Raw genomic sequence first — 23,208 nt, 5'->3', positions numbered from 1 at the left:
CCCTGTTTTTATATTATTTTTGCTTCCCTTCCCTTATGTACATCAGTTTTGTATTTTAAATTCCACCTATGAGTGAAGTCATTTGATATTTGTCTTTCTCTGACTAATTTCACTTAACATAATACACTCTAGTTCCATCCACGTTATTGCAAATGCCAAGATTTCATTCTTGATCACCAAGTAATATTCCATTCTTTATCCATTCATCAGTTGATGGACATTTGGGCTCTTTCCATACCTTGGCTATTGTCAATAACACTGCTATAAACATTGGGGTCCATGTGCCCTTTCAAAACAGGACACCGGTATCCTCTGGATAAATACCTAGTAGTGCAATTGCTGGGTCATGGTGTAGTTCTATTTTTAAGTTTTTGAGGAACCTCCACATTTTTTTCCAGAGTGGCTGCAGCAGTTTGCATTCTCACCAGTAGTGCAAAAGGGTTCCTCTTTCTCTGCATCCTCGCCAACATCTATTGTTGCCTGAGTTGTTATTTTAGCCATTCTGACAGGTGTGAAGTGGTATCTCATTATGGTTTTGATTTGTTTTTCCCTAATGATGAGAGATATTGAGCATTTTTCTACATGTCTGTTAGCTATCTGGATGTCTTCTTTGGAAAAGTGTCTATTCATGTCTTCTGCCCATTTCTTCACTGGATTATTTGATTTTTGGGTGTTGAGTTTGTTAAGTTCTTTATAGATTTTGGATACTAACTCTTTATCTGATATATCATTTGCAAATATCTTCTCCCATTCTGTTGGTTGCCTTTTAGTTTTGCTGATTATTTCCTTCACCATGCAGAATATTTTATCTTTTTTTTTTTTAATTTTTTTTTCAACGTTTTTTATTTATTTTTGGGACAGAGAGAGACAGAGCATGAACGGGGGAGGGGCAGAGAGAGAGGGAGACACAGAATCGGAAACAGGCTCCAGACTCCGAGCCATCAGCCCAGAGCCTGACACGGGGCTCAAACTCACGGACCGCAAGATCGTGACCTGGCTGAAGTTGGACGCTTAACCGACTGCGCCACCCAGGCGCCCCCAGAATTTTATCTTGATGAGGTCCCAATAGTTCATTTTTGCTTTTGTTTCCCTTGCCTCCAGAGACATGTTGAGTAAGAAATTGCTGCAGCCAAGATCAAAGAGGTTTTTGCCTGCTTTTTCCTCAAGGATTCTGATGGCTTCCTGTCTTACATTGAGGTCTTTCATCCATTTTGAGTTTATTTTTGTGTATGGTTCATTCTTCTGCATGTCGCTGTCCAGTTCTCCCAGCACCACTTGCTGAAGAGACTGTCTTTATTCCATTGGATATTCTTTCCTGCTTTGTCAAAGATTAGTTGGCTATACATTTGTGAGTCCATCTCTGGGCTTTCTTTTCTGTTCCATTGATCTGTGTGTCTGTTTTTGTGCCAGTCCCATACTGTCTTGATGACTACAGCTTTGTAATAGATCTTGAAGTCTGGTATTGTGATGCCTCCAGGCTTGGTTTCCTTTTTCAGGATTGCTTTGCCTATTCGGGGTCTTTTCTGGTTCCATAGAAATTTTAGGATTGTTTGTTCTAGCTCTGTGAATAATGTTGGTGTTATTTTGATAGGGATTGCTTTGAATATGTAGATTGCTTTGAGTAGTATCGAAATTTTAATAATATTTGCTCTTCCAATCCAGGGACATGGAACATTTTCCCATTTTTTTGTGTCTTATTCAATTTCTTTCTATAATTTTCAGTGTATAGATTTTTCATGTCTTTGGTTAGGTTTATTCCTAGGTATTTTGGTGCAATTGTAAATGTGATTGATTCTTTGATTTCTCTTTCTGCCACTTCATCATTGGTGAATAGAAATGCAACTGATTTCTGTGCATTGATTTTTATATCCTGCAACTTTGTGGAATCCATGTATCATGGATTCATGTATCTAGCAGTTTTTTGGTGGAATTTCATGGGTTTTCTACATAGAGTATCATGTCATCTGCAAAGACTGAAAGTTTGACTTCTTCCTTGCTGATTTGGATGCCTATTATTTCTTTGTGTTTTCTGATTGCTGAGGCTAAGACTTCCAATACTACATTAAGTAACAGTGGTGAGAGTGGACATCCTTGTTGTGATCCTGACCTTAGGGGGAAAGCTCTCAGTTTTTCCCCATTGAGGATATTACCGGTGGGTCCTTTGTATGTGGCTTTTATGATCTTGGGGTATGGTCTTTCTATCCCTACTTTCTTGAGGGTTTTTATCAAGGAAGGATGCTGTATTTTGTCAAATGCTTTCTCTGAATCTATTGAGAGGATCATGTGATTCTTATTCTTTTATTAATGTGATGTATCACATTTGCGGATATTGAACCAGCTCTGCATCCCAGGTATAAATCCCACTTGATCATGGTGAATAATTCATTTAATGTATTGTTGGATCCAGTTGTCTAGTTGAGAATTTTTGCATCCATATTCATCAGGGAAATTGGTCTGTAGTTCTCCTTTTTATGAGGGTCTCTGTCTGGCTTTGGAACAAGGTAATGCTGGCCTTGTAGAATGAGTTTGGAAGTTTTCCTTCTATTTATATTTTATGGAACTACTTCAAAAGATTAGGTGTTAACTCTTCTTTAAATTTCTGGTAGAATTCCCCTGGAAAGCCATCCGGCCCTGTACTCTTGTTTTTGGGGAGATTTTTTTTATTACTAATTCAATTTCTTTACTGGTTATGGGTCTGTTCAAGTTTCCTATTTTTTTCTGTTTCAGTTTTAGTAGTTTATATGTTTCTAGGAATTTGTTCATTTCCTCCAGGTTGCCCAATTTATTGGTATATAACTGCTCATAATATTCTCTTATTACTGTTTTTATTTCTGCTGTGTTGGTTGTGATCTCTCCTCTTTCGTTCTTGATTTTATTTATTTGGGTCCTTTCCTTTTTCTTTTTGATCAGTCTGGCTAGGGGGTTATCAATTTTGTTAATTCTTTCAAAGAACCATCTCCTGGTTTCATTGATCTGTTCTATTGTGTTTTGGTTTTTGGTTTTTTGGTTTTTTTTTATATCATTGATTTCTGCTCTAATCTTTATTATTTCCCATCGTCTGCTGGTTTGGGGCTTTATTTGCTGTTTTTTACCTCCCAGCTCTTTAAGGTGTCAGGATAGGTTGTGTATCTGAGACCTTTCTTCCTTCTTTAGGAAGGCCTGATTGCTGTATACTTTCCTCTTATGACTGCCTTTGTTGCATACCAGAGTTTTGGGGCTGTGGTGTTATCATTTTTATTGACTTCCATGTATTTTTTAATTTCCTCTTCAATTTCTTGGTTAACCCATTCATTCTTAGTAAGATGTTCTTTAATCTCCAAGTATTCATGGTCTTTCCAAATTTTTCTTGTGGTTGATTTTGAGTTTCATAGCCTTATGGTCTGAAAATATGTGTGGTATGATCTCAATCTTTTTGTACTTGTTGAGGGCTGATTTGTGTCCCAGTATGTGATCTATTCTGGAGAATGTTCTATGTGCACTCGAGAAGAATGTGTATTCTGCTTCTTTCAGATGAAATGTTCTGAATATAGCTGTTAAGTCCATCCAGTCCAGTGTGTCATTTCAAAGCCATTGTTTCCCTATTGATTTTCTGCTTAGATGATCTGTCCATAGCTATAAGTGGGTTGTTGAAGTCCTCTACTATCATGGCATTATTATCAATGAGTTTCTTTCTGTTTGTGATTAATCGATTTATATATTTGAGTGTTTCACACTGGGGGCATAAATGTTTACCACTGTTAGGTCTTCTTGGTGTATAGACCCATTATTATGATGTAATGCCCTTCTTCATCTCTTATTACAGTCTTTACTTTAAAATCTAGTTTGTCTGATATGAGCATGGCTACTCCAGCTTTCTTTTGGTGACCATTAGCATGATAGATGGTTCTCCATCCCCTTATTTTCAATCTGAAGGTGACTTTAGGTCCTAAATGGGTCTCTTGTAAACAGCAGATAAATGTTTGTTTTCTTATCCATTCTGTTACCCTATGTGTTTTGATTGGAGGGTTTAGTCCATTGACATTTAGAGAGAGCACTGAAAGATATGAATTTCGTGTCATTGTGTTGCCTGTAGTGTTGGAGTTTCTGGTGGTGTTCTCTAGTCCTTTCTAGTCTTGTTTGCTTCTGGTCTATTTTATTTTGTTTCATCTTTTCTCCCCTCAGAGAGTCCCCCTTAAAATTTTGCCAGGCTGGTTTAGTGGTCATGAACTCCTTTAGTTTTTGTTTTTCTGGGAAACTCTTTAACTCTCCTTCTATTTTGAATGACAGCCTTGCTGGATAAAGAATTCTTGGCTGCATATTTTTTCTGATTCAGCACATTGAATATATCCTGCCACTCCTTTCTGGCCTGCCTAGTTTCTGTGGATAGGTCTGCTGCAAACCTGATCTCTCTTCCCCTATAGGTTAAGGACTCTTTTCCCTTGCTGCTTTCATAATTCTTTCCTTGTCTGTGTATTTGATGAATTTGACTACGATATGCCTTGTTGAGTGTCAGTTTTTGTTGAATCTAATGGGAGTTCTCTGTGCTACTTGGATTTTGATGTCTGTTTTTCCCCAGATTAGGAAAGTTTTCTGCTATTACTTGCTCATAAAATCTTCTACCCCTTTTCCTCTCTCTTTATCTTCCAGGACTCCTATAATTCGGATGTTATTCCTTTCTAATAAGTCACTGGGTTCTTCTCTAATTCTTGTATCATGCTCTTTCGCCTTAGTTTCCCTCTTTTTTCTGCTTCATTATTCTCCATAATTTTGTCTTCTATATCACTGATTCACTGCTCTGCTTCGTCCATCCTTGCCCCTGTTGCATCCATTCAAGATTGCATCTTGGTTATAGCGTTTTTAATTTCATCCTGACCCGATTTTACTTCTTTTATCTCCATAGAAAGGTACTCTATGCTTTTTTCAACCCCATCTAGCATTCTTATTATCGTGATTCTAAATTTTATTTCAGACATCTTGCTTATATCTGCGTTGATTAAGCCCCTGGCTGTCAATTCTTCCTGTTCTTTCTTTTGGGGTGAATTCCTTCATTTTGTCATTTTGGAGGAAGAAAAATAACTATTAAAAAATAATAAAATAAAATAAAATAAAATAAAATAATAAAATAAAATAGGGGCACCTGGATGGCTCAGTCAGTTAATCATCTGACTTCGGCTCAAGTCATGATCTCACAGTTTGTGGGTTCAAGCCTCGCATCATTATCTGTGCACAGAAAAAGGAGTGGCAGAATATATTCAATGAGCTGAATTAGAAAAATATGCAGCCAAGAATTCTTTATCCAGCAAGGCTGTCATTCAAAACAGAAGGAGAGATAAAGAGTTTCCCAGATAAACAAAACCTAAAGGAGTTTGTGACCACCAAAGCAGCCCTGCTTCAGATTCTGTGTCTTCCTCTCTCTCTGCCCCTCCTGTTTGCACTCTGTCTCTCTCTCTCTCTCTCAAAAATAAACAAACATTAAAAAAAGTAAAGCCTAAAACAACATAAAAAATCAAATAAAGAAAACTAGATCCTAGGTGTGTTTTGGTCTGGTTGTTGAAGGAAGCTTAATAGGATAGAGAAAAAAGGGAAAGAAAAAAAAAAAGGAAAAAAGTGAGAAAAAGTTTAAAAATTTAAAAAAGACTTTAAAAAATGTATACAATAGAATAAAATGAAATGAAGAAAGTGAAAAAGAATTTTAAAATTTTACACAAAATAAAAAATATAGTAAAAAGAATTTTTTAAAAATTTTTACAGGAAAATAAAAATAATTTTTTCTCTTTCTGTATCCAAGAAAAGGAAAAGAAAGGAGAAAAAGAGAAAAACAAAACAATGTAAACAAAAGCAAACAAAACAAAACAAAGCAAAATGACAAATAGATGAACCAGCAAACAGACTGAAAACAGACTGAAAACAGAGCTACATCCTGTTTTCCCTATAACTGAAACTATGAAGCACTCTATACTCTGTACAGGAGAGACTTGTGGTCGTCCTCTACAGCATGCACTTGGAAGGTGCATTTGGGTGGGGCTTTGTGTAACAGCTCTGTTCTCCACTGGGTGGCATTGCTTAGCTTACTGGAGTGGACCAGTGTGGTGAGCGTGCATGTTTATGCACCTGAGTGGGATAGCTGAAAATGGCATCACCCAGCTTCCTATTTCTGTCACAGGAACTCTGTACTGTCACCGGCCTGCAATCATGCACCTCTCCTTTGTCTCAGGCTTCCATCTACTCCCTACTTCTTCACTGTCCATGTCCACCTGTCAGGCAGCACCTCCATCCTGAATTTTATCTCAGATGGGGCTGTGTTTCCAAACCCCTCACTTCTGAGAACCCTGTGGCTTGGATCCAGTCCAACCCTCTGAGGCAGGGTCTTGTTGAGCAATGGCCAGGTGCTGGCTTGCCCCAGAGAATGTTCATGCAATTGTGTAGTGGCAGAGGTTCAGAGATTATGGCAATTCACAACACACAGATGGCACCAGGTTTCACCTCACTCTGGCATCTTTGTTCCAGTACCAACAAACATGGTTGCTCTCTGGGGTCCTGAGACATGGGCTGTTCCCCATGTCCGCTGGGACCTTTGTTTGTGGGGAAGCTGTATGGCCTCTACCAAATGCCCTCCAGTCAGGGAGACAACTTCTCCCCGTTTGATCTACAGACCCGTCGGTCCTCACTGCCTGCTCCTGGGGATTCTCCCTTCCTCCCCACCAGAGCACTGCCAGGTAGTGAGCTCTGGAATTTCTAACTCTGCACTCCCATGTTTATAGAATCTTAATGGTATTGAAACCCTCTCCTTTCTCCCTGTCAATGTTTTTGGGGAGCAGATTTCTTGTTCAGTCCCTTGTAAGGGTTTCCCCTTTTTCTCTTTCCCTCCAGCTACTTTCAGGGGGAGTGCTTTCCCTGTATTCTCCCATTGTGCTGCATTCTTCCCCCTTTCTCTGTCCTCTCTCTGCAAAAACAGCTCCCTACCCTCCACAGCTTCTCTCTCCCCCAGCTCACTTCTTCACACCGTGTACCTGCTGAGTTCTGCAGCTCAGGTTATGTAGATTATTGTGTTAATCCTCAGATCAATTTCCTAGGTGTGCACAATGGTTTGGTACCAATCTAGCTGCATTTCAGGAAGGAGGGAAACTGAGAACTTCCATGCTGCTCTGCCATCTTGGCCCCACCCCTCTCAGGACCACACCCATTTTTAAATGAGATTGTTTTCTTATTGAGTTTTAAGATTTCTTTTTATATTTTGAGCCTTTTTTAAAATTTTTTAACATTTATTCATTTTTGAGAGAGAGAGACAGAGAGACAGAGAATGAGCAGGAGAGGGGCAGAGAGAGACACACACACACAGAATCTGAAGCAGACTCCTGTGCTGATAGCTCAGAGCCTGACATGGGGCTCAAACTGGGAATGGCAAGATCATGACCTGAGCCTAAATCAGACACTTAACTGAATGAGCCACCCAGTCGCCCCTCTTTTTCTATTTGGTATATAACAGTCCTTTATCAGATATATCTTTGCAAATATTTTCTCACAGTCTGTGACTTCTCTCTTGATATTGTCTGTCACAGAGCAGAAACTTTTCATTTAAATGAAGTTCATCTTATCATTTATTTATTTCATAAATTGTGCCTGTGGTCTCATAGCTAAAAATGATTGCCAAACCCAGGTGTGCTTAGGTTTTATCTGATGTTATCTTCTAGGAGTTTTATAATTTTGCATTTTAAATTTAAGTCCCTGGTCCATCTTGAGTTAATTTTGTGAACGGTGTAAAATCTGTGTTTAGATTAAATTTTTTTTGCATATGTATGTCCAATTGTTCCAGCACCACCTGTTGAAGAGACTGTCTTTGCTCTATTGCATTATGCTTGGTCCTTTGTCAAAAATCAGTTGACTATATTTATGAGGGTCTATTTCTGTGCCCTCTATTCTGTTATGCTGATCTATTTGTCTATTGCCAATACCATATTATATTGATTACTGTGGCTTTATAGTAAGTCTTGGAGTCATAACATCAGTCCCCCAACTCTGTTCTTCTTCAATATTATGTTGGCTATTCTGGGTCTTTTGCCTCTCCATATGAACTTTAGAATCAGCTTGTCAATATCCATAAAGTAATTTGCTGGGATTTTGCTTGAAATTGCACTGAGTCCATGGATCAAGTTAGGATTGGTTTAGTTTTGGAGAGGATTTATAAATATTGGGGGACAGGAGGCAGAAGAATTATTGTGGAGATATAGAGATAATAAATAAGTTAGTAATAATCAGCTACAGACAAATAAATGGAGGGATTTTAACATAGGCTGTATATTAGATGATATAATATATTTCCATTAAATTTCTTGGGTGTGATGGTGGTATTACAATCATGTAGGAAAATGTTCTTGTTCATAGGAGATAAATACTGAAGAATTTAGGGATAAAGTATTGTGCCTGCAAGTTACTTTCAAATGGGTTAGCAAAGTGTGTGTGTGTGCACAGACGCCCATGTGTCTGAAGGTTTAGAAAGACAGAAATAACAAATGTGGCTAATGTTACCACTGGGGACTCTAGATGAAGTGTGTGTGTGTGTGTGTGCGCGCGCGCATGTGCACGTGTGTGTATTCTTTAAACTTTTCTGTTTTTCAGACTTGAAATATTTGAAAATTAAAAGTTGGGAAAATATCTGTATGAGATTCTGATATTCTACCAATTGTATTTGGAATGCAATACAAGATATTTCATACACATCATTTTGTTTTAAAATGTTGTATTGAGTTTGGGGGAGAATATAAATATAAACATTTCCTACACAAACATTAGTCACAAAACACCATATCAAGGGAAAAATATATTCTTCTGAAGTTTGGATATTAAAAAGCAAGATACATTCTACTGGGAAGACAGGAACCAGTGAGGTGCTTTGCAGGGTGTCACTGTATATATTTATTTCTTTTCTTATTTATTATCATCCTTTGTGACTAACCTTTAAGATCCATGAACCAGGGACCAAGACTCTTGTTTCTCACTGTACATCCAGCACTTAGTACAGTGCTTGGCTCATAGTAGGTCCCTGTATTAGCTGGGTAACACTCACTGTGTTAACAAAGTAGCCCAAAAATAGTAGTAGTTTAATATAATAGAAATTTCTTTTGTCATCACCTACCTAAACAATGCAGGTATTCCTGGCAGGCAGCTAACAGTGATTTCAGGGAATGAAACGCTTCATGTTTTGGCTTCATCATTCCCAAGGGATTTGTTATCCTCAGCATTCAGTCAGCAGAAGGGGAAAGAGTGTGAAGAAGGCATACCTGCTTCTTAAAATCCTGTCATAGAAATGACACATCTCATTTTCACATACATTCCAATAGTGAAAACTAAACATATGGCAATACTGAGAAGCAATATGTGTATGTGTATGGGTAGAGGGTAGGGGTGTCTGGAAAACCCTTGTCCCTGAGCTGGCAGCCACTTCCCAAGGACAAGTCTATAATATGGAAAGACAGTGAATTTTGGTAGACTGTTAGCCATCTCTATCATAGTGTTCAAATGTTTGTTGAATGGATGAATAATGTTTCTGAGACTGCCTTATTCTTTGCAAATATAATATCTTGTAAATCTTAAGATGGGGAGAAGTTCAGATGCAGTTCATAACAACCACTGGTGGTTCTGTTCACTTTATAAATTCTTCTTTGGCAAGATGTAGTAACAAGGCCTACAGTACCCCCTTGTCTGAAACAACTTAAAAACCAGATCAACAAAATATATGAAACAACAGTTTTCAGACATTGAACATCAAACAGTGCAGGACAGTGATCCTTGAGAGAGGTGAGCCCTATGATTCTCCTAGATTCCTGCCTGGAAAGATTTTCCAGGTTGTGGCACAGGGACAGAGAACTCAGGTAACACCTAGTCATCTCCTTAAATTGAGGAGACACAGTCCTAGGAGGCTAAGTGGCTAGAGTTTGCAGAGCATAGTATCAGAGGTGAGAGTAATGAACAGAGAGACAGCTCTAAGGATCTTCACGGGGTCCCCCTTAAATATCCAGCTAACTATTAATCAGTGTGCATGAGGGAAGAAACCATCCAAGTGTGGGGGAAAACTACCCAAAAGAAGCAGAGGAAACAATTCTCAAAGTTCATCCAGGGCCAAGAATGATTCAAGTTTGCACCAGACAGTGGAAAATCTTATAATTCATGGATCACTGAGTAGTGGAGGAAAATCAGCCCTACACTCAAAGCTACTCTAGATTCATATAACTTAAGAGCAAGACTGAAAAAGATTCAACTGTTTATAAATAATTTGCATCTCAGGACAAAGCTCAAATTTACTTATAAGAATACAAAAATATCGGGGCGCCTGGGTGGCTCAGTCGGTTGAGCTGCTGACTTCGGCTCAGGTCATGATCTCACGGTCCGTGAGTTCGAGCCCCGCGTCGGGCTCTGTGCTGACAGCTCAGAACCTGGAGCCTGTTTCAGATTCTGTGTCTCCCTCTCTCTGACCCTCCCCCGTACATGCTCTGTCTCTCTCTGTCTCAAAAATAAATAAACGTTAAAAAAAAAAAATTAAAAAAAAAAAAGAAAAAAAAGAATACAAAAATATCTAGCACCCAACAAGGTAAAGTTCACAATGCCTGACATTTAATTTAAAAATTACAAAAATGCAAAGAACCAGGAAAATACAACCCATAATGAGGACAGCCATCAATTAATAGAATCAATGAATCCCAACTACAAGAAATATGATAAAACTACACAAAATAGCATGATAAATTTCTTACAACCAGTGAGATGCCTGTGGATATGACTAACCTGTCAATTTGTCCCATAACTTTCCCTTAGGACAGGACCTGACTGAGCTAACGACATAATATTTCTAGAACATTGCCAGAATATGAAATTTAGTGTCTCCTCCATTCTAGACCTTAAATGAATCAGATCGGCCCTAAAATGTGAGATCCAGCCTCAGATAATACCAGCTGTCACCAGCTTTCATCTAGACAGCTTCCATTTTACTGCTCAGAATTCTTCCATTTATTTTCTTTGCCTGCCTGGATTGGTGGTCCCCTTGAATTTTAATCTATGCTCACATCCTTTTAACTTGCACAATTCATTTGGACAGGATTTTTTGGCTTTGGCTTTCAACACTCTTCCAGACCTGATTTGGTAAATGTCCTCTGCCCCTCAGGACCAGATAGGCTAACCACTATTCCTATCAGGAAAATGAAAATTTTCCAGGAAATTTGAAAAAACATATCTTAAAATTTCTCATCACAAGAAAAAAAACTGTGTAAGGTAATGGATGTTAACAAAATTTTTCTGGTAATCATTTTGCAATATATACATATATTAAATCATTATATTATACACTTAAAATAAATATGATGTTGTATATCAATTATATCTCAATTGAAAAAAATTTCTGGGGCACCTGGGTGGCTCAGTTGGTTATGCGCCCAACTCTCAGTTTTGGCTCAGGTCATGATCTCACGGTTCATAAGTTCAAGCCCCACATCGGGCTCTGTGCTGACAGCATGGAGCCTGCTTTGGACTCTCTGTCTCCCTTTCTCTCTGCCCCTTCCTTGTTCACACATGCCCTCTCTCTCTCTCAAAAATAAATAAACATTAAAAAATTCTTTTTAATTTTTCCAAATATAATTTAAACTTTCTGACTATGTGGCCAAACTCTAGGTAATGTTGGGATCTATCTGGGTATTATGAAAGTTTTATCAAGTTGAAAGCTGAGAATTTCAATCATATTTGTTATTAAATCTGGATCCTTAATTGAAATGTGCCTTCACATCAACTATGCTTTATGAGAAATAGTTCATATTCTTACTGCCTCAATCAAAATTAAGCAATAATTACTAGTGCTATTGACACAAATGCTAACTCTATAATAAGATGCTTTATATAAATAAAGTTCAATAAAGTATTTTTGGACATCTTCTGTATTACTGCAAAAACTAATTTTTGTTGGATTGTTTGCTTTAATAGCTGTCATTAAAAAATTAACCTAGATACATGGATTTCTGATCATATTGCTCTTTGTTAAAAACACTTGGTCATGCTTCTGCTATATAAACAATGCTTAAGTATCTATATAGAGTCATATGTGGCTTATATGTACAACCCTAAAATAAACCAGAATGGGTAGTGCAGCTTTAGTAGTCCCAAAGAAGGCTAAGATAAAAGAAGTTCTGGAACACAACTTTATTTTTATTTTGGTAGACATTTGGTTCCAGTAAGACAAGGAGTGAAAAGGAATGTGGGAAATCAGAGAATATAGACTATAGCCTGGGGCTGCAACAAGTTGCTAGATGGTGAGCTTTGGAACTCTTATGGCACTGCAGCTAAACCTATGTGATTTGTGGCTTAGTGAATAGATAAAACTATGTATAAGAAGTTTAAATGGGTGCCTGGATGGCTCATTTGGTTAAATGTCCCGACTAATTTTTTTTTTAATTTTTTAATGTTTATTTTTGAGAGACAGAGCGCAAGTGGGGGAGGGGCAGAGAGAGAGGGTGACACAGAATCTGAAGTGGGCTGCAAGCTCTGAGCTGTCAGTACAAAGCCCCATGTGGGGTTCGAACCCATGAACCACATGATTATGACTTGAGCTGAAGTCAGATGCTCAACCTACTGAGCCACCCAAGTGCCCCTAAGTGTCCTGACTCTTGATTTCAACTCAGGTCATGATCTCATGATCGTTAAGACCAAGCCCCGTGTGGGGCTCTGTGCTGGGTGTGGAGCCTGCTTAAGATTCTCTCTCTCTCCCTCTCACACTGCCCCTCCCCAGCTCACTCTCTCTCTCTTTCTCTCTCTCTCTCTCTCTTTCCATCAAAAAAAAAAGAAGTTTCAATGAGAATTTATACTCTTCATTTAAAAAGCAAAATTGATGAATAGACATTTTTTAAAAATTTTTTTTTAACGTTTATTTATTTTTGAGACAGAGACAGAGCATGAACGGGGGAGGCTCAGAGAGAGAGGGAGACAGAATCTGAAACAGGCTCCAGGCTCTGAGCAGTCAGCACAGAGCCCGACGCGGGGCTCGAACTCACGGACCACGAGATCGTGACCTGAGCCGAAGTCGGACACTTAACCGACTGAGCCACCCAGGCGCCCCAAATAGACATTTTTTAAAGAAAACATATAGGTACATGAAAAGATGCCCAACATTGCTAAATCATCAGGGAAATGCAAATAAAAACCACAATGATATGTCACCTCATATCTGTCAGACTATTATCAAAAAGACTAAAGGTAATAAGTGTTGGTGAGGTGTGGAGAAAAGGGAACCCATTTACACTGTTGGTGGGAATATAAATTGGTGCAGCCACTATGGAAAACAGTATGAAGATTTCCTCAAAAAACTACAAGTAGAACTACCATATAATCCAGCAATTCTCCTTGTATTTATCCAAAGAAAATGAAAACACAACTTGAAAAGATATCTGCACCCCCATGTTCATTGCAGAGTTATTTACAATAGCCAAGATGTGGAAACAAACTAAGTGTCCATTAGCAGGTAAATGGTTAAAGAAGATGTGGTGTGTGTGTGTGTGTGTGTGTGTGTGTGTGTGCATGTGTGTACTTAAGTAATTAAATAATTCACTAAATATTTAAGTGAATGAATAGAATACAAAGAAAAGAAACTGAAATGTCTGCCTCTTTTGTTGTTGCAACTCCATGGACCTCCTTGACTTGGATCTTGGAGAAAGGTTGGGCAAGAATGCCCCATTATTTGCACCCAGGAGTTCTTTTCCTTGCAATTTTGACAAAACAAAACAAATGACCAATGTGTTGAAGGAGTAATGTTTATTGCGTGCAATGGCCATAGAATAATTGGTTGCATTCAGCAGAAATTGGTCACAACCTCTGATGGTATTTGTATCACCAACTCAACAAATAAGAAAAGGTTATACAGCATGTGTCAAAAAGCTTAGGCCTAACTCAGTTCTAATATCCTTGCCATGGGTTTGGGAAGGGCCATCCAATCCCAGAATACATGCCCAGGTCACCGTCACAACTTTTTTGTAAATAAGGTCAGTTTTCTGATAGGCAGTTGGAATCCTGGAAGCCTCTTAGACATTGGAAAATATAGGAGTCTCCCCAATTCTTCATTCCCTAAACATTTATAGATTCATAAATGAAGTGTTTATCTGTGACAAATCATTTCTGTCACCTCACTTATATTTTTAGACATCTAATGAGTTTATTCATTCAACAGACACTTCCTAAACACCTATCACATAGGTATAGTCCCTGTCTTCAAGGAGGCCATAGTTTAATAAGGGAGTCGGACAAGGAAATGAATAATTATGATGCATTATAAGTGCTATAATAAAAGTATGTACAGGGTTTAGGCTATAAAAGATTTCATTCATTTTCTTATAAATGTAGAAATTGATAGATTAGACTTATAATTGGTGATTAACCCAAATCAAATATAAGGAAGCATTTACAGATAATGAATTAAGGAATTAATACCTTGAGTTTAATCCCTGTATTGTAAATATATGAATTGTGACATGTTTCCTTGTTAGAACTTATCTAGCATCTACAGATACAGTTTCAGTTTTAATTATATGTTTCATTAGAAAGTCTGGTCTGCATATAAGACATAATTCTAAGACTGTATATCTGTGTTAAACCCTCATGCTTTAGTATTATGTTACTATGACATGGGATTCCCAGGTCCAGATGCTACCACCACCTGTGAACCTGATTCTTTCTCAGTAAAATGATGCCACCTGCACTGACACAGGCATTCTTTATTTTTAGGACAGTTATTGCTATGGTTATTATGAACCACAAAGTTGGCCTTCAGTACTATGTTCCTGAATAGTCAGTATTTCCCATGGAAATTTTGTAGCAAGAGAATAAATGAAATAAAATATATCATACATACAGCACAAGAATAGCTATAACCACACAACATTCACTTAATTGTTGTATTCATTTAAATGTATAATGCAGGGGCACCTAGCTAGCTCAGTTGGAGATGTGTACACTTGATCTCTGAGTTGTGAGTTCAAGCCCCACGGTGGGTATAGAGATTACTTAAATAAATAAAACAAATAAAAGTTTTTAAAACATGTATAGTGCAAATTTTTTTCCAATCTCTTTGCTCTTTTACAATAAGGTAAAAATGTCTGACTAATTTAATTTTTCCCCTAAATTTTAATTTAAATTCTATTAGTTAACATTTTAAATAACTAAATTTAGAAGGATGTTTGGCTTATTACCAACTCAGCAGGAAAATGTAGGTTTAATGCTCTTATTATTTCCAAATTCAGTTTGGGAACTGAGTAATTAAAATTAGCATAGGTGGAACATATGGTACTAAATGCTTTATTTATAATGAGATTTAATTAATTTACAAATACTCTAATTGGTAAAAATCCAAAAGCAAAATTGTGGAGGCTCATAAAGCCTGGCTAGTTAAGATTTAAGAAAGGAATGTTTGCATTGTTAGTAGTGGACAAGGGTGGGGGTGGTGGGGTGCAGTATGGCTCCCAAATAGGAGGAGGTGGGAGATTGTCCCCGTCCATAGGAACTTTAGGAGGAGTTTCCTTAGAGAAAGCAATTGTAGGATCAGTAGATTGTTCAGTATGTAAAGGGACTAAGGCTGCTCTAATTACTCCCCACATCGTAAAGGGAAGATTACCTTGTTCGTGACATCTTTTAAAATTTTTACCAACTCTCTCCCTTACTTCAAGGTCTAGAGTTCCTCTATCAGGAAACCAAGGATTGTTTTCAGTAACACTTTTTAAAAGGCTCTGAAGTTGAGCCTCAGTAACCGTTGCTCTGCTAGCTTTTAACAGCTGTCAGAGAACTTTGATGTAATGTTTTTGTTCAGCAGAGTTCTGTTCCATCTTAAGAAACCCAAGCCCGAACAATGCCCTGGAAATCAGATAACCTAAGCACGCTTGGATGACTTACTGCGCAGTAGTTTCAGTTTGCCTTCTTCAAGGGTTCCGCCGTCAAATCGTCGCTGCCACGAACCTGGTCGGGGTCACCAAATGCTGGATTTGACCAGTAAACCCTGGGGCGACGAATGACATTACTCCAGACTCCTGAATCCGTGAAAGAAAATGAGGAGACCAATCGTTCTAGTGGCCATGGTCCCAAGCAAAGCTCAGTCTCCGGTTTTTATTGACAATCTTATTAGTACCTCTTAAAGGGTGCAGGGGAAAGGAACGTGTAGTTTCAAAGCAGGAGCAAAGCATAATCACAAATTATCGGGCGATAAGTACAATCAGGGTAGTGACTTACAGGCTGGTGAGCCGAGCCGAACGTGAGGGGGCAGTGTATAGTCAGAGGAAGGGAATTGTTTTACTATTTTAGATTAAGCATTTACAGAGTGGGAAAGAAAACATGCTGATCCACAAGCAAGGTCTGGCTGTTTTCAGCCTTGACATTTCAAAGGAGACCCGGTTTTCCTGGTCTGCTTTGCTGCTTCTCAACCAGCCGTTTCCCAGGCTGCAAACATTCCTTTCTTAATTCTTAGCCAGCCAGGCACTACAAGCCTCCAGACAAAATATTTCTTTTTAACTATAACTTGCTTTGAAGAGCATTGTTTGGAACATTATTAAAACTAATTCTTAGAGTGCCTGGCTGGCTCAGTCGGTAGAGCATGAACTCTTGATCTTAGGGTTGTTGGAACCCTATGTTGGGGATAGAGTTTGCTTTAAAAAAAAAAAAAAAAAAAGTACTCTTTTAGCTTTAAAACACAGAATGAAAATGTATGACTTTTCCAAATGGCACAAAACCTGATTTACTTTTTTTTTTTTCTGATTTACTTTTTAAGTGTACATAGTGTTCTTATTTTGTAATAGATTCCCAGAAACATAAGACTTTAGCAATGACCAAAATTCTTTTCAGTTTTGTAATTTGAGGCCACATTTCAAAAGTTACTTCATTTTTTTTTTTTTTTTTGCATGTGAAATTAAACAGAAAAATACACAGACTTAAGACAAGGGTATTTTTCTTTTTAAAAAATAGCTATAAAGCTATGTTTTAAATTATGTGTATGAAAGATAATTCAATCTAAGACAATATATCGCATTTACCAATTTAATCTTTATCTGAGTTTGCATTTTGAATATAGTTTATTATATGTACAATATTTATAATATTTAATATAATACAACATAACAAAATATTAATATGTACTTTTATATATAACAATATATAAAATTAAGGTAAAACTTCTCTTTGAAGTAGATCCTTTCTGATAGAGTCATTGGCAAGTAAATGCAATTTCCATTAGGTGTTCTAGTCTTTTAGTTTCTGAAGCTGATTTTCCAACCTAAAACAACAAAAAATTGTTTTTATGTTTATCTATAAATTTTGAGAGAGAGAGAGCAGAGAGGGGAGGGGTAGAGAGAGAGGAAGAGAGAGAATCCAATCCCCATGCGGGGCTGGAACCCATGAACCGGGAGATCATGACCTGAGCCAAAACCAAGAGTCAGACACTTAACTACCTGAGCCACCCAAGCATCCCACAAAAATCTTTTTTTTTAATTATTTTTTTTTTTTCACAAAAATCTTTTTGAAGCCAAAAAACCCAAAACACAAACAAATTTCCAAACCCTCTCCCCACTACCTCACAAATTGTTGTTGGAGGTAAACCAGAACTCACTGAGGATTCCACTCTTATTAGCATAGCATTTGAATTTGAATACCTGGCAACTTTGGGGATTTTGAGGACCCACAAGGATTATATCAAATTTTGAAACTCCTGTTGCCAACTGAATGACAGGTACCATGAATAACATTTAATTTTTGTTGTATACTACCTGGGTTTTATGTTATAAACTATAAATTGAAAAAAATGCTTTAAAAATTTTGATGAGTTTTTTGAATGCTATTAAAACAATTTTCCTTATTGTTTATTTTCTGAGAGATAAAGAGACAGAGCATGATTGGGGGAGGAGCAGAAGGAGACACAGAATCCAAAGCAGGCTCCACACTCTGAGCTGTCAGCACAGAGGCTCAACCCCATGAACCATAAAATCATGACCTCAGCCAAAGTCAGATGCTCAACCTACTGAACCACCCAGGAGCCCCTGAATGCTATTTTTTAATAACAACACTCTTATGAGGAGAAATCACATTAAATTCCAATCTTTGTCTTAGCATTTTATATGTAATATGTAAATATTATCATCTATGTGCATTCAACATACACAAACAGGGGTGCCTGTGTGGTTCAGTTGGGTGTCAGACTCAGGTAGTGATCTCATGGTTCATGAGTTGGATCCCCATGTCAGGCTCCCTGCCATCAGAGCAGAACCTGCTTCAGATTCTCTTTCCCCCCCTTCTATGCCCCTCTCCTACTCACTCTCAAGCACGCTTTCTCTCTCTCTGTCAAAAATAACATAAATATTAAAAAAATACACAAACATGGAAGTTAAAGGTAAGACAAAGATTAAACATATTTCAAAATATTTGCTTATCATGATGACTACATGCTATCATGAGTTAATATAGCAGATCAATGTACTCTGTTTTCCTTTTTTTTATGTTTCAAGTTTTTATTTAAATTCTACTTAGTTAACATATAGTGTAATATTAGCCCACTCCCCACTCACGTCCCCTCCAGCAACCCTCATTTTGTTCTCTAGAGTTAAGAGTCTTTTATGGTTTGCCTCCTTCTCTCTCTCTCTCTCTCTCTCTATCTCTCTCTCTGTCTCTCTCTTTTTCAGATCAATGTGCTCTTAGGGCAGGGTTCATTGTACTGATAGTGGGTCCAAGTTCATATTTTGGTCTTCTTGATTTTTTTTTTTTTTTTTGGTTGACTTTTTTCATGACTAGATCATTGTATTCACCTAGTAATGATGCTGACAGGGTTCATAGCTCTGTTATTTTCTTTTTGTTTGCTTGTTTTTGCATTATTGGTATTAGCTTCAATCAGCAATGTCTTTGTGAAAATCTTTCTAAGCCACTTAGCTACTTCTTGAAGATTAGTTTAGTTAAAACTAATTAATTGATAACAAATTCCACAAGCCAAGCACATACAAAGTACAGTCTGTAACAATTTGCTGAAAAGTTCCTTTATTGTCTGCTTTGAAGGGTAGAACTCCCACTTCCCCTTTAAGACAGCTTATTTACTTTTCAGCATACAGATCTTTTACATCTTTGGTGAGGTTTGTTCCTAGGTATTTTATGGTTCTTGGTGCAATTGTAAATGGGATCGTTTTCTTGATTTCTCTTTCTATTGCTTCATTATTGGTGTATAGAAATGCAACCGATTTCTATACACTGATTTTATATCCTGTGACTTTGCTGAATTCATATATCAGTTCTAGCAGCTTTTTGGTGGAGTCTCTCAGGTTTTCCATGTAGACTATCATGTATGTCATCTGCAAAAAGTGTAAGTTCGACTGCTTCTTTGCCAATTTGGATTCCTTTTATTTCATTTTGTTTTGTGATTGCTGAGGCTAGGACTTCCAACACTATGTTAAAAACAATGGTGAGGGGGCGCCTGGGTGGCTCAGCCGGTTAAGCGTCCGACTTCAGCTCAGGTCACGATCTCGTGGTCCGTGAGTTCGAGCCCCGCATCGGGCTCTGGGCTGATGGCCCAGAGCCTGGAGCCTGCTTCCGATTCTGTGTCTCCCTCTTTCTCTGCTCCTCCCCCGTTCATGCTCTGTCTCTCTCTGTCTCAAAAATAAATAAACGTTAAAAAAAAAAAATTAAAAAAAAAACAATGGTGAGAGTGGACATCCCTGTCATGTTCCTGATCTCAGGGGAAAAGCTCTCAGTTTTTCCCCAGTGAGGATGATATTAGCTGTGGGCCTTTCATACATGGCTTTTATGACGTTGCAGTATGTTCCTTCTATCCTGACTTATGAAAGGAATTGACGAAGACACAAAGAAATGGAAAAAAACATTCCATGCTCATGGATTGGAAGAACAAATATTGTTAAAATGTCAATACTACCCAATGCAATCTAAATATTCAATGCAATCCTAATCAAAATTGCACTGGCATTCTTCTCAGAGCTGGAACAAACAATCCTAAAATTTGTATGGAGCCACTAAAGACCCTGAATAGCCAAAGTAATGTTGAAAAAGAAAAACAAGGCAGAAGGCATCACAATCCTGGACTTTAACCTCTACTATGAAACTATAATCATCAAGGCAGTGTGGTATTGGCACAACAACAGATACACAGACTGATGGAATAGAATAGAGAATCCAGAAATGGACCCACAAATGTATGGCCAACTAATCTTTGACAAAGCAGGAAAGAGTATCCAATGGAAAAAAACCAGTCTCTTTAGCAAGTGGTGCTGGGAGAACTAGACAGCAACGTAAAGAAGAATGAAACTGGACCACCTTCTTACACCATACACAAAAATAAACTCAAAATAGATGAAAGACCTAAATATGAGACAGGAAACCATCAAAACCCTAGAGTAGAAAATAGGCAACAACCTCTTTGACCTCACCTGCAGCAACTTCTTACTCAACACATCTACAAAGGCAGGGAAAATAAAAGCAAAAATGAACTATTGGGACCTCATCAAGATAAAAAGCTTCTGCACAGAAAAGGAAACAATCAACAAAACTAAAAGGTAACCAATGGAATGAGAGAAGAATTTGCAAATGACATATCAGATAAAGCGTTAGTATCCAAAATCTATACAGAAAATATCAAAGTCAACACCCAAAAAACAAATAATCCAGTGAAGAAATGGGCAGAAGACATGGATAGACACTTTTCCAAAGAAGACATCCCGATGGCCAACAGACACATGAAAAGATCAGTCATCATCAGGGAAATACAAATCAAAACCACATTGAGATACCACCTCACACCAGCTAGAGTAGCAACAACAGATGTTGGTGAGGATGTGAAGAAACAAGAACCCTCTTGCACTGTTGGTGAGAATGCAAACTGGTGCAGAAACAGTGTAGAGGTTCCTCAAAAAAATTAAAAATAGAATTACCCTATGACCCAGCAATAGCACTACTAGGAATTTATCCAAAGGATACAGGAATGCTGATTCATAGGGGCACATGTACCTCAGTGTTTATAGCAGTGCTATCAACAATTACCAAATTATGGGAAAAGTCCTAATGTCCAGCAACTGATGAATGGATAAAGATGTGGTATGTATATACAATGGAATACTACTTGGCGATGAATAAGAATGAAATCTTGCCATTTGCAGCAACATGGATAGAACTGGAGAGAATTAAGCTAAGTGAAATAAGTCAGTCAGAGGAAGACAGATATCATATGTTTTCACTCATATGTGGAATTTGAGAGACTTAACAGACCATAGGGGAAGAGAAGGGGGAAAATAGTTTCAAACAGAGAAGGAAGCAAATCATAAGAGACTGTTAAATACAGAGAACAACCTGAGGGTTGAAAGGGGGGGTGAGGGAGGAGGAGAAAATGGGTGATGGGCATTGAGGAGGGCACTTGTTGGATGAGCGCTGGGTATTGTATGTAAGTGATGAATCATGGGAATCTACTCCTGAAACCAAGGGCACAGTGTCTACACTGCATGTTAGCTTGGAACAATGGAACATTGGATTCCACTTGGAATCCACAAAATGAGAGGAAATCCCACTGTCAATCTGTACAATAAACATTAGTAAAATTGAATTCATTTTTATTAAATATGAAAAAAATAAATGTAAGCTTAAATGATGCTGCAATAAACATAAAGCTGCATATACCTTTAAAAAAAAAAAAGAAAAAAATACGTATGTAAGCTTAAATGTTTTCTCTTCTCTCCCCAGTAGATGGTCTTGCACATTCCCTGAGTTATGTATATTCCATTTGGGGGACCATCATGTTAGAAAATGAATCTATAATCTGATAACCAACTTTTTAAAAGAAAAATGGTAAATATCAGAAATAGGGAAGAAAAGGAGAAGAATCAAGGATAGCACTGAAATTATTTTTACCGGAATACTTCTCTCTAGCTCCTAATTAAGCAGGCCTTGCCAATGTCCTCTCTCTATGAAGTTAAACAAATTTACATTAATATCAGACTGCATTTCCTTTAAAACCCAATACATAGCATCTTCATTTCCACAGTATCATTAAAATCTACATTTGATGGAAGCAGCAAGTGGATGACTGTAAATACACCCCATGGCTGTAAATATACATTGAACACTAAGTTCTGCTTGTTTCTACTGCTTCCATCATGCCAATATCCTGCAAACCCTTCTTTTCCTTTTTCATTTTCTTCTAATTTTTTCTTCTATCATATTAACCACTCACACGGTTAAGTTCCTATTCTTTCCATGTTTTTGTCTTTACATATATTCTCTATACCACCTTGTCCCCTGAAGTGCTCTCTCATGTTACTTTTTTAAAAATGTGTGAACCTCTTTCATTAGGTGTATCAAAATAGAGTTTCCTTCAAAGTACAGGGATACAGGGGCACCTGGGTGGCTCTGTCAGTTGAGCATCTGACCCTTGATTTCAACTCAGGTCATGATCTCATGGTTCCCAACCATGAGCCCCAACTTGAGTCTCACGTTGAGCCCCCGTGTCAGGCTCCATGCTGACAGTCTGACAGCACAGAGTCTGCCTGGGATTCTCTGTCTCCCTATCTCTCTGCCCCATGTGCACGTGTGTGTTCTCTCTCTAGCTCTCTAAATTAAATAAACTTTAAAAGCAAAACAAAGTACAGGAATACAGAAAAATTACTATATTCACTATTTGTTGTTTTTCATTAAATATTACATGCCATAATTTAGATTTTTAAAAATCCTTACAGTTTACTTCAAGCATAATTAAATAGTTCTGAGAAAAGATCCAAAAGAATAATTCTATGGCATCTTATAGTACTTATCACATACCAACATGATAGCTAATGTAATATAGTGGTTACTATGGAGTCAGACCTGGGTTGAAAATTTAACTCTGGAACTTACTAGCTGTGCCATCATAGGCTTTGTTACTTTACTATGGACTTGCCTTACATACAAAATGGGGCTAATAATACTTTTACATATAATCATCTACAGTGCTTATTTATGAGGCTAATACTTAATTAACATTATTTCCAATTGTCCTTTGATCATACATTTTAAGAATGAGTATCACATTTAACTGGTTCTAGTCCAAGCAATGGCAGTAGCTAAGATGACAGTGATTTGTGTGCTTTGCAGCTCCCAAGGAATTAAAGCAATAGTTTTCAAATTAATAGAATGTAAGGAAAACTTCACTCCTTGCTTCCAGAAAAAATTGTGATAGATAAGAAAAACTCAAAAATAGGAGAAAAA

General features: G+C 37.6%; 1 protein-coding gene across 1 annotated transcript in view; it reads right to left on the bottom strand.

Annotated features, from left to right (window-relative positions):
- The window catches only part of CFLAR (CASP8 and FADD like apoptosis regulator), a 110,944-nt gene extending 94,731 nt beyond the window's left edge, over positions 1 to 16,213 (bottom strand). Inside the window, exon 1 of the mRNA XM_015540989.2 lies at positions 15,892 to 16,213. The gene's annotated coding sequence lies outside the window, so the exon portion shown is untranslated. The remainder of the gene's footprint in view (positions 1 to 15,891) is intronic.
- Between the last annotated feature and the right edge of the window lie 6,995 nt (positions 16,214 to 23,208).

The sequence above is a fragment of the Panthera tigris genome, chromosome C1 (assembly GCF_018350195.1).
Source record: "Panthera tigris isolate Pti1 chromosome C1, P.tigris_Pti1_mat1.1, whole genome shotgun sequence".
Taxonomy (NCBI): Eukaryota; Metazoa; Chordata; class Mammalia; order Carnivora; family Felidae; genus Panthera; species Panthera tigris.
The sequence above is the reverse complement of the archived record's forward strand: the minus strand, read 5'-3'. Positions and strand labels throughout refer to the sequence as shown.